This window comes from Rhincodon typus, chromosome 6, assembly GCF_021869965.1.
Source record: "Rhincodon typus isolate 14 chromosome 6, sRhiTyp1.1, whole genome shotgun sequence".
Classification (NCBI taxonomy): domain Eukaryota; kingdom Metazoa; phylum Chordata; class Chondrichthyes; order Orectolobiformes; family Rhincodontidae; genus Rhincodon; species Rhincodon typus.
The window spans coordinates 95,189,256-95,204,228 of NC_063337.1; the positions used below are offsets into that span (position 1 = coordinate 95,189,256).

Here is a 14,973-nt window from a genome sequence, read left to right on the forward strand (position 1 = left end):
GCGCTCCCTCAGTACTGACCCTCTGACAGTGCGGCGCTCCCTCAGTACTGACCCTCTGACAGTGAAGCATTCCCTCAGCACTGACTGACAGTGCAGGGCACCCTCAGCAATGATTCTGTGACATTGGTTACTGAATGGTTTGACCTTTATTGTACAGTAGGTCTGTTGCCAATATACACTCTGTGTATTCTGAGGAACCTTGGGACAATGCTGCAATTTTACATCCTACAAAATGGTTGGAATTCTACATTTGACAGTTTCAGCTTTGTTTCCCTGGTACAAAGAAGCTTTCTGTTTGAATGTCTGCGCCACAGACCACAGTTCTGGTTCCTCTGACACCCAATGTTGCTCAGGCACAAATAGTTAGAATGCGTTGTGTGATATAACACTTTTTATTATTTTTCCCTGGGATGGGCCTAGACCATAAGAAGCAGGAGCAGAATTTGGCCAATTCACCCATTGAGTCTTCTCCATCATTCGATGAGATCATAGACTGATCTGATAATCCTCAACTCTACCCTCCTGTCTTTTTTCCGATAATCCTTGATTCTTTTACTAATTAAAACTTTGTCTGGCTGGGCCAACATTTTTGCTGATCACTAATTTTGCTTGTGAAATTGTGAGTTTGCCTCTTGAACTGCTGCGGCTTCCATTGTCAGGATTTTTGACCCAGCGACGGGGAGGTTCCAAGCATAGATATATATAGTTAGAATGGTGTGTGGTTTAGCAGAGAACTTGCAGACAGCTGCATTGCTATCTTACATTAAAGCCACCCACATTTGGTAGCATGGCCTAATCGCACTGTGAAAAATTCCCCGGATGGTGTTGGATGATGGTGAGCTGCCAAATGACGGACGGATTGATTCAGAGAATTACATATGGACTCCATCCAATCCCTGCTTTCTCCTGCCAATAGCTTTGACCTTCCCATCCTAACACCTCACCAGCACCAGGCATGATCTTGGAGGTCCCAGCCTCCATTATCTCCATACAGTGTGAAAACAGGCCATTTGGCCCAACAAGACCTCACCTACCCTCCGAAGAGCATCCCAACCAGACTCACTCACCCTACCCTTTCCCTGTAATCCACCTAACCTGCACATCTTTGAACTGTCAGAGGATAATAGAGCACCTGGAGGAAACCCACGCAGACACAGGGAGAACATGCAAACTCCACACAGACAGTCCCCCGAGGCTGGAGTCAAACCTGAGGTCCCTGGCGCTATGAGGCAGCAATGCTAAACCTTACTGTGCCACCTTAATGTTTGAGTACATCTTGACTGCTGTTCAAACAGGCTTTTGCCATCTCCCAATATTTTTATAATATGACAGATACTAAGTTTAAAGAAACAGTTTGTTTTTATCCTTGTTTAATTTTAGGGTTTTTTGCTCCCAGCTCTCCCTGGACATTAATCTTCAGTTCTGGGAAACTCCAGGAGAATCCTGGAGATTTGGCCAACTCTAGACTGGCAATGCTTCAACACCTGGAATCCAGCTTTCTTTAGAATGTACCTTTCACATTCCCAAACGCAGGTACTTGCATTTTATTCATTGATGGGACATGAGTGTTGCTGGATTTGCCAGCCTTTATTACCCCTCCAGAATTGCCCAGAGGGCAGTTGAGAGTCAATAACATTGCTGTGGATCTGGAGTTACATTCAGAAGGTCGAAGTTTTTCTTCTCTAAATTGGCATTAGCGAACAAGATGGGGTTTTTTAAATTATAATTGATACATGGTCAGCATTCAGATAGGTTCTAATTACAGAATTTCTATTTCATTTAAATTTCACCATCAACCAAGGCGAAGCAGAAAATTGCCTGGGGTTTCAGATTGCTCGCCCAGCGACATTGCTAACTGCATCTTCACCTCCCCCTTTGTATGTTTGTAGCTGCTGAGATTTTCAATGTTTAGGATGCAGGGAACGTGATCTGTGTACCTGAAGAAAGACGAGAAAAGCAGACTGACTTAGTCCTTTTCGGGCAGCATGTTCCATTTGTAGCAATTCACTGTATTAGAAATGCGTCATCCTGATATATCCAAATGACAAGGACCTTAAATCTGAGACCCTCTGGTGACTGACCCTCCTGCCACTGCAACACTTTCTCCTTATTTATTGCATGAAATCACTTCTGGATTTTGAAGCCCTCTATTAAATCTCACCTGAAATTTCCCTGCTCTAAGGCAAGCAACGCAGCGTCTCCACCCTGACCCTGGTACCATTCTAGTCAATGTCCTCTAAACCCACTCTAAAGTCTAACAGTAGCAGTATGGCTGAAGTACAGGATTTTATTTTAACAGATAGGAGAAGACCTATAATGCCAATGCCAGCTCTTCAAAACTCTTCCAAATAATCACCACCACCCCTCCCAATCTTTCCCCAGAGCCCTGAAAACATTTTGCAGGATTTTGTAAAACTGGACGTTGTGCGATCAGAATGGCATACATTTGTCCATGGTTAGTAAGGGAAAGCGTCACGGAGATTTCCCAATTATTTATAGGAATGAGCTTGGCCTTTGCTGGGAAAACATTTTTTTCTCAAAAAGAAAGTTGGTTTTAACCCAATCCTGTGAGTCAAAAAGGAGGCGTTAGATTGGGATTTAGCCAGTGCCCTTTGAAGTTATTTTCTCAATTATCGCAAAAGCTTATCTGGAAACAACCTAGCATTTAGCAGCTTTAAACAATGGAAAATGAACACACTTCCAGATTTTTTTTTCCTTGGGATATGAAATGAAAGCATTTCATAAGATCTTGTTTGAAATTTCTGATCATTGCCATGGCAATCAGGAGACTCAGTGGTGAGATAAAGGTTGAAGCATGAAGTCGAAGAACAAATCCAAGTAAAACAGTTTTAAACATTCAAATATGCTGCCAGTAATCAGAGTGTGTGCCCAGGCAAAGGATTCCAGAATGTTCCATGACTGAAGTAGGCCATTCAGTCCATCAAGCCTATGCTGATTGTTTTTCTCGAGTAAATCACACAGCCGAATCCCACTCTCCCTCTCACTCCCCAAACTCTTCAATATCCCACCCAATCTATTCTGACTCTGCCCCTCACTCCAAATGTTCTTTAATATCTCACCCAGTCTAATGCCACTCTTTCCCTCACCCCCCAACACCCATTAACATCCAACCCAGTCCAATATCACTCTCCTCTTCACTCCCTCTGTCCTTTAATATCCAACAAGTCTAATATCACTCTTTCTCTCACCCCTACACCCTTTAAAACCCCACCCAGTTTAATATCACTCTCCCTTTCGCCCCTCCCATGTCCTTTAATATCCCACCCAGTCTAGTAGCAGTCTCCCCCTCAATGCCCAAGTTTGATTTCAGCAATTTCCCAGTCGTGGAACACCTCCACAATTTGAGATAATGATGGCACTCAGCACAGGAAACCTAGGTTAGAAATATGGGTATTGAGTCTTACTTCACTACCCAAACATTGAACTGACATCTCAGGTCAGCCACACATCATTAAAACCTCAAACCTTTACTCCCATTCATGAAAATTCGATGTTTTCTATCATGGCCAGCAATCCAGAATGCCAGCTTTACCTGCAGGTCAGATGTTAAAAATCTATATAAAAACTGAAAGAACTGCGAATGCTGTAAATCAGGAACAAAAACAAAGTTGCCGGAAAAGCTCACCTGAGAACACCGGACCCAAAACGTTAACTCTGCTTTTTCCTTCACAGATGCTGCCAGACCTGCTGAGCTTTTCCTGCAACTTTGTTTTTGCTGTTGTTAAAAATCTATGAATCATAGAATCCCTACAGTGTGGAAGCAGGCCCTTCGGCCCAACAAGTCCACACCGAACCTTGGAGCATCCCACCCAGACCCATCCCCCTATAACCCACCTAATCTACACATCCCTGAACACTACAGGCAATTTAGCATGGCCAATCCACCTAACCTGCACATCTATGGACTGTGGGAGGAAACCGGAGCACCCGGAGGAAACCCACACAGACACGGGGAGAATGTGCAAACTCCAAACAGACAGTCACCTGAGGGTGGAATCAAACCTGGGTCCCTGGTGCTGTGAGGCAGCAGTGCTAACCATTGAGCCACCGTGTAGTTTTAAAAGAGCAGCAGGCAATATAATGAGGTGTAAACAAATAAATTAATTGGGGTATAGTGCTGTGAGGGAGAACTCAAGCAAAGCAAACTGAAAGAATGTTTTTAAACAGTAATCATTTACATAGTTGCACCTCTGTCACTTGGCAGTAACTTAGCACTACAGTGCTACAGTTATGTGTGTGCAAACTCACTATGCCACCTAGCAGTGGCACTGACACGAAACACAGCATCAATATTTTTCCTTTTCTGAGCAGCGTTGGGCCTCATGGTGGTTTTCCAGCAGAAAATTCCTCATTTTGATCTGTTTCCTCACATTCTCTTCAGCATGGTTTTGGAATTATGTGGAATTCCTGCTCTCGCTGCTGTCTTTCTGAGCACTCATAACAATCCACCATTATTTATTGCCCATCAGACCCTTGAATCCTCCATTAAGCCAAGCTCTCAGTCATCCCAGCTGTGAATGATTCAGCAATGAGGTGTTGATCACACTCTCACAGTGGAATTGGTGCAAACAGCAGCTGCCTTGGACATCTGCAAAGTTTTAAATAACTTCCAGTTCTGCTTGTTATGAGATATTTTCACCTGGACGCAACACACACTGAGTTAGTGAAGCTGATTTAACCCAGCGTCACTTCAGTTTGTCCTGCACAGGGTGAGACACTGAATGTCTCCGATGGTTTTGATCCAACCTGGAAGAGCCAGAGTTGAACAAAGACAAACAAACTTGCATTCCAATAGCACCTTCAACTTCAGGACATCTCAAGCCATTTTGAAGTGTTTTTGAAAAGTGGTCACTATTATGATGTAAGAAATACAAACATCAATTTGTACACAGCAAGCTCCCAAAAACAGTAAGAGATACAACCAAATAATCTATTTTAATCAGAGTTACAAACTGAGCAGGATATTGAAGAGAGCTCCTTGTTAAGTGTTAAAACCCAAAATGGTGCAGCGTTGATTAATTTATCCCAACCCCCTCCACTTTCTGGTCTAACTAGAAGAGTCTTGTTGAGTAAACAATATGAAGTTTCTTGCATCACTGTAACAAAGAACAGGTTACATAAAATGATGTACATTACTACAAAGAATGTTAGGAGCTCACTGGCCCCAGGTCTGTCTCCTACAAGATCCTTCTTTACTCCAACCATGTCTCCATTGCATCATCATAGCGGGTGATGGTAACAACACTCAAATACTAACCCTTTCAGACCTACTCGCAATGTCACCCCTTTCTCCCTCATAATTATTATATTGTTAAACATTTGTTAATAGGTTTACAGTTATCATTATCCCACCATCCTCCCAGCTTTTCGACTGTATCAATATAGATGATCTGAATGTTTCACTATTCTCCTCGAACGTATTTTTGTTTGGACTTGGAAAAGCGGTGGTGCATTGGGTTAAAGATAGTGTTAAAAAGTGGGCATTGTTCACACCTGAGTTTTCTTTACTCCAGAGCAATTGCAAGGGCTTTTGATGTCTGGTGTCTGTCCTACTTGCTGCATTTGACTGATCTGGTGTGGATTTTGTGCCTTAAGAGATGAAAACATTCTGTAGATTCTCTGTCCCAAGTTGTATCTTCTCCTTTTAGGATCGATCTATGTTGCTTTCAAACCTCTGCTTCACTCACTGTCTGAATGATTTTCTTTGGAATTAGTTCTTCTTTGGACTGAAATAAATCTGACAAAGTCTCATCAGTAATGTCAACAAGAATCCGGTCTCTTACAGATTCTGCCTTTAATTCACCGTAGTTTCATCTCTCCACTAGCCTATGTAGGTCATCAGTAAAATCATCCATAGATTTCTCCTGAATGCTTTACTTAACGGTTAAATCGCACCTTTTCAAAAATTTTGTTAGTTCTGAAATAATTATCAAAGAGTTTTACTGCCTCTACAAATTTGTCTGTTGTATCTTTACCACTTGGTGATCAACAACATCACATTATACGCGCAACTGTGTACAGAAATGTGTCCACTTATTCAGCTTCTATTTTGTAATGCAGTTTATAAGTTATTCTATAACTGAAGAACTGTCTTCTCCAGAATATCCAATTTTGTTTTCCATTTGGCCCATCTCTGAAATTAATTCCTACTGGCAATATTATTTCTAATGTAAAAACCAAAAGAACTGCAGATGCTGTAAATCAGAAACAGAAACAGAAATTGTTCTGAGGAAGGGTCACTGGACCTGAAACTTTAACTCTGATTTCTCTCCACAGATGCTGCCAGATCTGCTGAGCATTTCCAGTAATTTCTGTTTTTGTTCCTTATTTCGGGGATATGATAGCTTTCTGTGCAACTAGGTATTTTATCTTCTTCAATATTATTATTGTGCAGCAATGGCAGTTCTCCTGTGCTTCTTGGCTTCAGGGTATGTTTTCCCATCCTTCACAGCTAAATCAGAAGTTTTCCAGCACTTCAGAGACTTGCTGTGAATCCCTCTATGTTCTTGTTATTTTCTGTAAAAATATCTGTGTAAGACCAGAATCACAAACTTCTTTAAATTGACCAACGTTTATCTGCTTAGCAGTTTCTGCACTCCTGGAATAAATGACTTCTCTCTCATCACCTTCTTAGTTTTGATTTTCCAGTCCTTCCACAGTCGATTGGAGCTGCAACATTTTTGTTTTAAATGACTGCCCTTTCGGCCTCAATTTAAAGTTCTCCCTTTGCTCCAAAGAGATTTTTGGTTTTGACTCATGCAACCATTGATGTCTGGTCGGCTCACTGGCTAAACTTGGACTGGAGACTGCTTCCACAGACCATCACCTCATGACGCAGCCTACACCTGTATCTTGGAACTGCAGATTTCTTCTGTCCCTTTGTGTCTTCTGTCAGAGGTGAGATGACTCCTGTGTCATTTCCTGCAACTGTGACATTGTCACAATCAATGGTATTTACTGCATTTCATCCAATGTTAACTCTTTTACCCACAGACAACACTCCACTGCTTTAGTTTCAAACACTGCCTTGGATTGTTGAAAAGAATGCATTCCGGTAGGTGTAACTCCCACTCAATCCTGTCCCACCAATAGCTCAGCATCCCCGCAGTTCCAGCAGTGTAGTGCTCTCTCAATACTGCCACAGCATTTTTTTGGCTGAAAGACAGGAATGTTACACCCCGAACCCTTACTGAGATGTGTGCACTGCCACTGCTGTTTTACAACATTGAAGAAGCACGATGGCTCAGTGGTTAGCCCTGCTACCTCACAGTGGGTTCGACCCCCACCTCGGGTGACTGTCTGTGTGGAGTTTGCATGTTCTCCCCGTGTCTGCGTGGGTTTCCTCCTGGTGCTTCTGTTTCCTCCTATAGTCTAAAGATGTACAGGTTAAGTGAATTTGCCATGCTAAATTTCTCTGTAGTGTCTGGGGATGTTGGGTTAGCCATGGTCATTGCAGGGTTGTAGGTCCAGGTGGGATACCCTGTGAAGGGTCAGTGTAGACTTGATGGGCTGAATGACCTCTATCTGCTGTGTAGGGAGTCTAATATTTTGGCACAGAAATTTTGCAATGTAATAGAGGCATCTGAGGGATGGGATTGAATTTTCAAAGGTTAGAGGACAGATTGTGCTGTGGGGTTGTATACAGCTGTACTGCTTGTTGACTTTATGTTGATTTTATGTATGACCTTGATGAGGTGACATTTAGAGATTGGGTAGAGAATTCAGCACTAAGTGCCTCAACATTGAGACGTTTCTATTGTCAGTGGACCTTTTGGCCTGTATGTCTCAATTCCTTTTGCCTGTTTCCTTCAATAGATTAATGGTAGAGCAGGAACAAACTGTCCAGATCTATGCTGGTCATCAGAGTTAGCTTCAAGTGAACTCTCAAAGATCTAAATAACATTAGGCTGGTTCAATTCCAACTCCTCAGCACGTGACAAAGGAAACCGGAAGAAAGATTTCTTCAAACTCTTGTTTATTCAATCCCAGAATGTTTCTGTAAATAAGGAGTTCATTTGTCTGGCCAAGGAGTTATGTTGGAAATACTCAAGTTTGCAAAGACTTATTTTCTTGGTTTACTCATTGCTGAAGAGATTCCAAATTGATCATTTGGTAAACAGTGATTAAGTTTGAATGCCAAGAAGATGTATTTCTAGAAAATTGGAGCAAAGCTTCATTAATGAAAGCATCCTATTGCCCTGCAAACAAGTTTCAGATCCTCGTGACTGGCCAAATGACAGCTGTTCAGTTAATTCACACTCAGTAGTTTTATGTTCACATTTGATTATTGGGCTTGATTTGTTGAACTCTGGCATCTTAGCAGGGCTGAGATGAATCCAGCTCAAAGCCAGGGAGGATACACGTTGAAAACTCATTGCATAGAAAATTCTTGAGGGAGCATTTTTGGAGTAAACAGGGGAAAAGTGATTCAACTCCTTGTACTAGATCTGCCATTCAGCTCAATCATAGCGGTCAGTATCCTAATCTAGCCACCTTCAGCCCCTTACCAACAAAAATCCAATGATCTCAGTTTTGAAAAAAAACTCAACAATCCCAGTCATGAAATTTCCATAAGAACGTAAGAAATAGGAGCAGGAGTAGGCCATTTGGCCTGCTAACCAATAAGATCATGGCTAATCTTTTTATGGACTTAGCTCCACTTACCTGCCCACTTACCATAGCCCTTAATTCCTTTACTGTTCAAAAACCTAACTATCTTTGCCTTAAAAACATTCAACGAAGTAGCCTCAACTACTTCACTGGGCAGGGAATTCCTTAGATTCACAACCCTTTGGGTGAAGATGTTCCTCCTTAACTCAGTCCTAAATCTGCTCCCCCTTATTTTGAGGCTATGCTCCCTAGTTCTATTCCACTCTCCTGTGGAAACAACCTCCCTGCTTCTATCTTATCTATTCTCTTCATAATTTTATATGTTTCTATAAGATCCCCCCTCATTTTTCTAAATTCCAATGAATATAGTCCCACTCTACTCAATCTCTCCTCATTAGTCAACTCCCTCAATTCCAGAATCAACCTAGTGACCCACCTCTGCACCCCCTCCAGTGCCAGTATATCCTTTCTCAAGTAAGGAGACCAAAACTGCACACAGTACTCCAGGTGTGGCCTCACCAGGACCCTATATAGCTGCAGCATAAGCTTTATTTAAAACATGTCTTTAATGACTTGAATGAGGAAAGTGTTGACTGTAGCCAAGTTTATGAATAACACAAAAATAGGTGGGAAGATAAGCGGTGAAGATGACACAAAGAGGCTGCATAGGGATATGGACAGATTAAGGGAGTGGATAAAAACTTGGCAGATGGAATATAATGTGGGAAAATGTGAGGTTATGAATCTTGTCAGGAGGAATAAATGAGCTGAACATTATTTAACTGGAGAAAGACTGCAGAAAGCTCTAGAAAAGAGGGATTTTGGAGTCCTCGTGTACGAATCACAAAATGAAAGCATCTGAAAAGTATTAAGTGGATTGGCCACGGTAAATTCAGAGTTACAGGGATAGGATGGGGGTATAGGTAAGGGTGAGATGCTCTTGGAAGGTCAGTACAGACATGATGGGCTGAATGGCCTCTATTTGCACTGGAGGGATTCTATGATAGATGGTGAATAGGTTAGACCTGCACTCATTGGAGTTTAGAAGAATGAGAGGTGACCTTATTGAAAGACACAAGGTTCTTTGGGGACTTGAAGGTAGATGGGTCAGTGCTGTTTCCCCATTGTGGGACAGTCTTGGAGCAGAGAGGCACAATCACAGAGTAATGAGTCATACATTTAAGACAGAGATGAGGAGGAATTTCTTCTCTCAGAAGCTAATGAATTATGAAATTCTTTACCACAAAGGACTGCTGAAGCTGTGACATTTATGCATATTCAAGGCTAAGAATGACATCTTTTAAACAATAAGAGAATCAAGGGAAATGGGGAAAGGGCAGGAACGTGGAGTTGGAGATTATCAGCTCAGCCTTGATCTCATTGAATGGCAGAGTAGATTCAATGGGCTGAATGGCCTATTTCTGCTTCAGGGTGTAATGGTCTTATTGATCTGCATCTGAACCAAATCCCACCCCAACACACTCACAAACTGCACCTCCCTCTGACCAACACACTGATGCTGAATGGCCCGTCCCAAGTGACTATGCCCATTTCCTGATGTGGTGTTTGGGGATGTGGTGGTATTTCGACGCTTGTCTATTTTGGATAAGATTTGGTTCGAGTGATAACTGTTCAGATAGTCTAGGATTGTATTTTCAAGTTTTAATTACCCATATTAGAGCAGACAAAAGAACAAACCTCACCCTAATATGTTACAAATAGAATTGAAATAGAAACTGAAATTTCTAGCGGGATATTTCATGGTGAATTTCATTCTTCTTCAGAACTTGTTCCAAAAAAAGAGTCATATTAGACTGGAAACATTTCTCTCCCCATAGACCTGCTGAGGTTTTCCAGCGCCTTCTGTTTTTAAACCTCATCCTAATCACTTCACATTCACAGATTGAGCACAGGGACATCTATTGCTTAACTTTATGTTTCTACCTTACAACATACAGAGACAAGTTCTTGGTGTACAGGACAAGACTGAATTTGTGCAATCTATTTTAGCAAAAGCATTCTTTCTCCCAAAGTGCCCGGTGACAATTGAATATATTTCCTCGTTTGTCTTTAAAATGTGCTTCAGGAGTTTATATTATAATTTCTGCTCAGGATCTTCAGACACGGCTTTTCGAAGACACTGGGGGAAGACTTGTTGAGACTGTGGGAGAGGAAGTGTAAGCCTGTTACCAAGGACAAATGCTGAGACATTGCTGGAACATTGTAATTTCAGTCTCCACCCACTTGTACTTTTCCTCAGCTGAACATTTCTCTCTTTTTAAAAAAAAGTGTCCAGGGACATGGAATGTGAGATTTACTCTGAGTGTGGGCGTTCAAAGCCAGATAGAATTCTCAACTAATGGTCAGTCAGTGGGAACATTCTTAAAGGATGGGAGGGAGGGAAAATGGATGAATGGTGAAGATCAACCAGTCTAGAATAATCCCAAGCATATGTGTTTGTCATTAATGAAGAGCCATTGTGAGATACATTCCAGAGGAAATGAACAGAAATGACGTGGGTGGGATCTAAAGTGGTGATATGTTATTGCAGTTAACCTTGTGAACAATTAAGATGGACTTAACTCTTAACTTAACCCTTATATGGAAGAGCTGCAGTGGACAGAGTCATGCATGCTGATCACCACATATTTCCAGAGATGCATTCTATTTTGGGATTATTTACTCAGCTTGTTCTTCTGATGATAAAAGTAATGCCACTTCAACACAGCAAGATCCCATAACCAGCAAATGAAATTTCTTGTTTGTTTTACGGGAGAAATTTTTTGAGCAGAATGCTGAGAGAACATTTTCAAACAGCACTGCCAATTTGCAGACAGCAAAATCTCACCACAGTGCTGTTGCAATGAAGTAAATAGTTTAGCCATTTTTTGGTGGCAGTGCTTGAAGGAGGAATGTTGGCCCAAACATCGTGAGAACTGCCTTAACTTTCTTCAAAACATTCCAAGGAATCTTTAGTCCCCACAGGGACAGACTGAAGAAGCCTTGGTTTAATCTTTCATCTAAAAGACAGCACCTCTGACACTGCAGCACTCTCTCAATGGTGCCTGGTGAATTTACATTCTTACATGCTCTATGCCTGCAGTGGGACCTGAACTCACAACCTTCTGACTCATGCAGTAAAACAGCTAATGGCTGTATTCTCACAGAACACTCACATTTCAACGCACGTAGATTGAAATGTTGCTCCAAGCAAAACATTGATGCTAAAACCTTTTCAGGGCAGTGAATCAAATTAATATATTGTGCTCCACAGTAACAAGCAAGCTGCAAAGTATCTCTGGTACATTTGAAAAGAACATGAGTCCATCCGGCAGTGTGGCGCTCCCTCAGCACTGATCCTCTGACAGTGCGGCACTCCCTCAGCACTGACCCTCTGACAGTGCGGCGCTCCCTCAGCACTGGCCCTCTGACAGTGCGGCGCTCCCTCAGCACTGACCCTCTGACAGTGCGGCGCTCCCTCAGTACTGACCCCCTGACAGTGCGGCACTCCCTCAGTACTGACCCCCTGACAGTGCTGCGCTCCCTCAGTACTGACCCTCTGACAGTGCGGCGCTCCCTCAGCACTGACCCTCTGACAGTGCAGCACTTCCTCAGTCAGTGGGCACAATGGAAAGGTTATAATTGCTTGAGACCATTATTTGAGATTTGCATTCTCCACCAATTACTGACCTCCACGTGAAGTGCAAATTCAAGCCCAATGGATGACAGTATTTCATCAATTGAGGCCTGGTTACTGCATTTGCCAAAAATCATAGTTTCGAACATTTCCTCTGGTGAAAGAAACAGTGACGTTCTCTTTGCTACGCATGGGCTGCAACCATTTCGTCTGGTTATTGCATTGTTGACTTTTAATCTAACATGGTAACATTCCGACTTGGTGCTAGTGCGCAGTTAGTGGTTTGCTGATGCCAATTTGCGTGGGAAGAAATGGCCATTGATCACTCAGGGACGTGGTGAAGACAAAGATGTTGTATCATGCCCAGGTCTGACATTCAGTGAGAGCCGCAATCGAGACTGACGAGAATAGTTGCCAGATACCTCTTTTTGTTTTTACCTGTTAAGTTTTTACACCATTTGTTTCCTACTGGAGTGGAGGAGAGCTGTAAATGCGATGTGAAAATGGGGGACTTGGTGCAAGTGCATGGAAATAAGGTAGTCACTACGCAGGGGTGAGATTCTGAACTTAAACTCAAGGCGAAAACCTTGATATGGTGAATTTGACTCTTGTTTACTCTCTTTCCTGTGTAATCACCTCCCTCATCATTATTTGCGTTCCAGTAGCGAGCAGAGAATTCTGCTCATAACCTTACGCGTTTGGTTGCAGATTGTAGGTGTTAACTGTTCAAGAACAGCTACTGGGCTTCTGCATAAAGCCCAATCCAAGTTCCAAAGGCGTGAAATAATCAAATTCTCCAGAGAATCTGACCATTATCAAATCCGCTCCGTGTGTGTGGAAGCGAGCACTTTTCTTTTTCCAGCTGTTTTAAAATATCTGCAGACGTTTTAACAATAGATGAATTTCCGGAGACAAGTGTTTTCTCATTTTAATTTTTAATTCTCCCTGTCGTGGTTGCTCGAACAACTTGCAGTTTGGGCTGCAACTTCCCAGCTTACTAAAACAAATGGCCATTGCCCACCTGGGAATTTATGACGCAAGTGTCTGCAATGGGTATGCAGCAAGAATAGGTTCTTTTTTGTGTAGCATCTTTAACATCGTGTAAATAATAGCATGGCCAGAAACAGCCACATCCTGTGAATGAATAAAGAAAAAAATGTACCAAGACACCTCAGAGTTCTGCAGTCTCTCTCAATTGAAATGCTTTTCTATTCTTCCTGACAAAATGCAGAAGTTCATGTTTTCCCATATTATGGTTCATCTGCCAAATTTTAGCCCACTGTTTTAACTTACTTTTCAACCTATCTTTGTGTCATCAGCAAATTTAGTAACCATACCACTTGGTCCCTTCACCCAAGTTATTGATATCATTGTAAATTGTAGAGGGGCCAGCACTGATGCTTATAACATTTCATTTATCTCATCTTGTCAATCCAAAAATGATTCATTTATAGTCTCTCTGTTTCCTGTGATCTACCCCATCTTCTATATTTGCAAAAATGTTTGCCCCAGTAACTAATCAAATGCCTTCCAGAAATCCAAGTGCACCATATTGCTTGTTATTTCTTCAAAGAATTCTAATAAATTGGACGAACATGCTTTCGCTGTCACAAAATCATGTCGACTCTGCCTGATTACAACTTTCTAGGGGCCCTGCTATAATCTGTGTAACTACTGATTGCAGCATTTTCTTTGTGACAGATTTTAAGCCTGTAGTTTCCGGCTTTCTGCCTCCCTCATTTCTTGAATGGGGTTATCATAGAATCCTTACAGTATGGAAACAGGCCATTCGGCCCAACAATTTCACACTGCCCCTCCGAAGAGCACCCAGACCCATTCCCCTACCACTGTATTTTCCATGTCTAACCCCCGCAACCTAAACGTCCCTGGGGACTATGGGCAATTTAACATGGCCAATCCACCTACCCTGCACATCTTTGGACTGTGTGAGGAAACCGGAGCACCCAGAGGAAACCCACGCGGACAAGGGGAGAAATTGCAAACTCCACACAGTCGCCCGAGGTTGGGATCAAACCCAGGTCCCTGGCGCTGTGAGGCAGCAGTGCTGACCATTGTGCCACCGTACCGCCCAATATTCAGTATTTTCCAATATGATGGGAACTTAACAGAATCGAGGGAACTATGGAAAATTATACCATAAGTAGAAAGTTGCTGTTTTATGTCAGACTTAACAGGCACCAGTCAGAAATGAGCAGCCTGAGAAAACAGAATGGTAGAGAGCGGACTATAGTGCATGTCTCAGTAAATCTGTCCAATCTCTGAGACTGAGTCTGTTACTGTCCTCACAATAAGAAAATAGATACAACATTCCATTGCTATTTCTCAACCATCAACTGTGTGTGGAAGACAGAGGGTTTTCAATGTTTCAAATCTCAAATATTTTTTCCTAAACTTTGTTTAGAAACACTGCATGTTTTGAATTTGAAAATCACAACTGAATTCATGTTCCTGATGCAGCTGTTGAAGTGTTAGAGCAAGTCAAAATGGAAAGTTGGAATAAGGGAATTAATTTTCCTTCTGAGGCCCTTGGGGTATAATTCTAAGTGCTGGAACCTTAGCAATCAATAAGTACGGAGCTGCCTCTTAACCAGAATATGCAGCAATGCAGAAAATCAATTAAGATCTCGAAAATTGGTGACAAAATCCGATTATTAGTAAGAGATAGTAGGAGCTGCAGATGCTGG

At 42.1% G+C, this 14,973-nt stretch overlaps 1 long non-coding RNA gene across 1 annotated transcript in view; it reads right to left on the reverse strand.

The window, feature by feature from the left end:
* Window positions 1–1,353: 1,353 nt before the first annotated feature.
* The window catches only part of LOC125483325, an 18,904-nt gene continuing 5,284 nt past the window's right edge, over window positions 1,354–14,973 (reverse strand). Inside the window, exon 2 of the long non-coding RNA XR_007262278.1 lies at window positions 1,354–1,937. This is a non-coding gene — a long non-coding RNA (uncharacterized LOC125483325). The remainder of the gene's footprint in view (window positions 1,938–14,973) is intronic.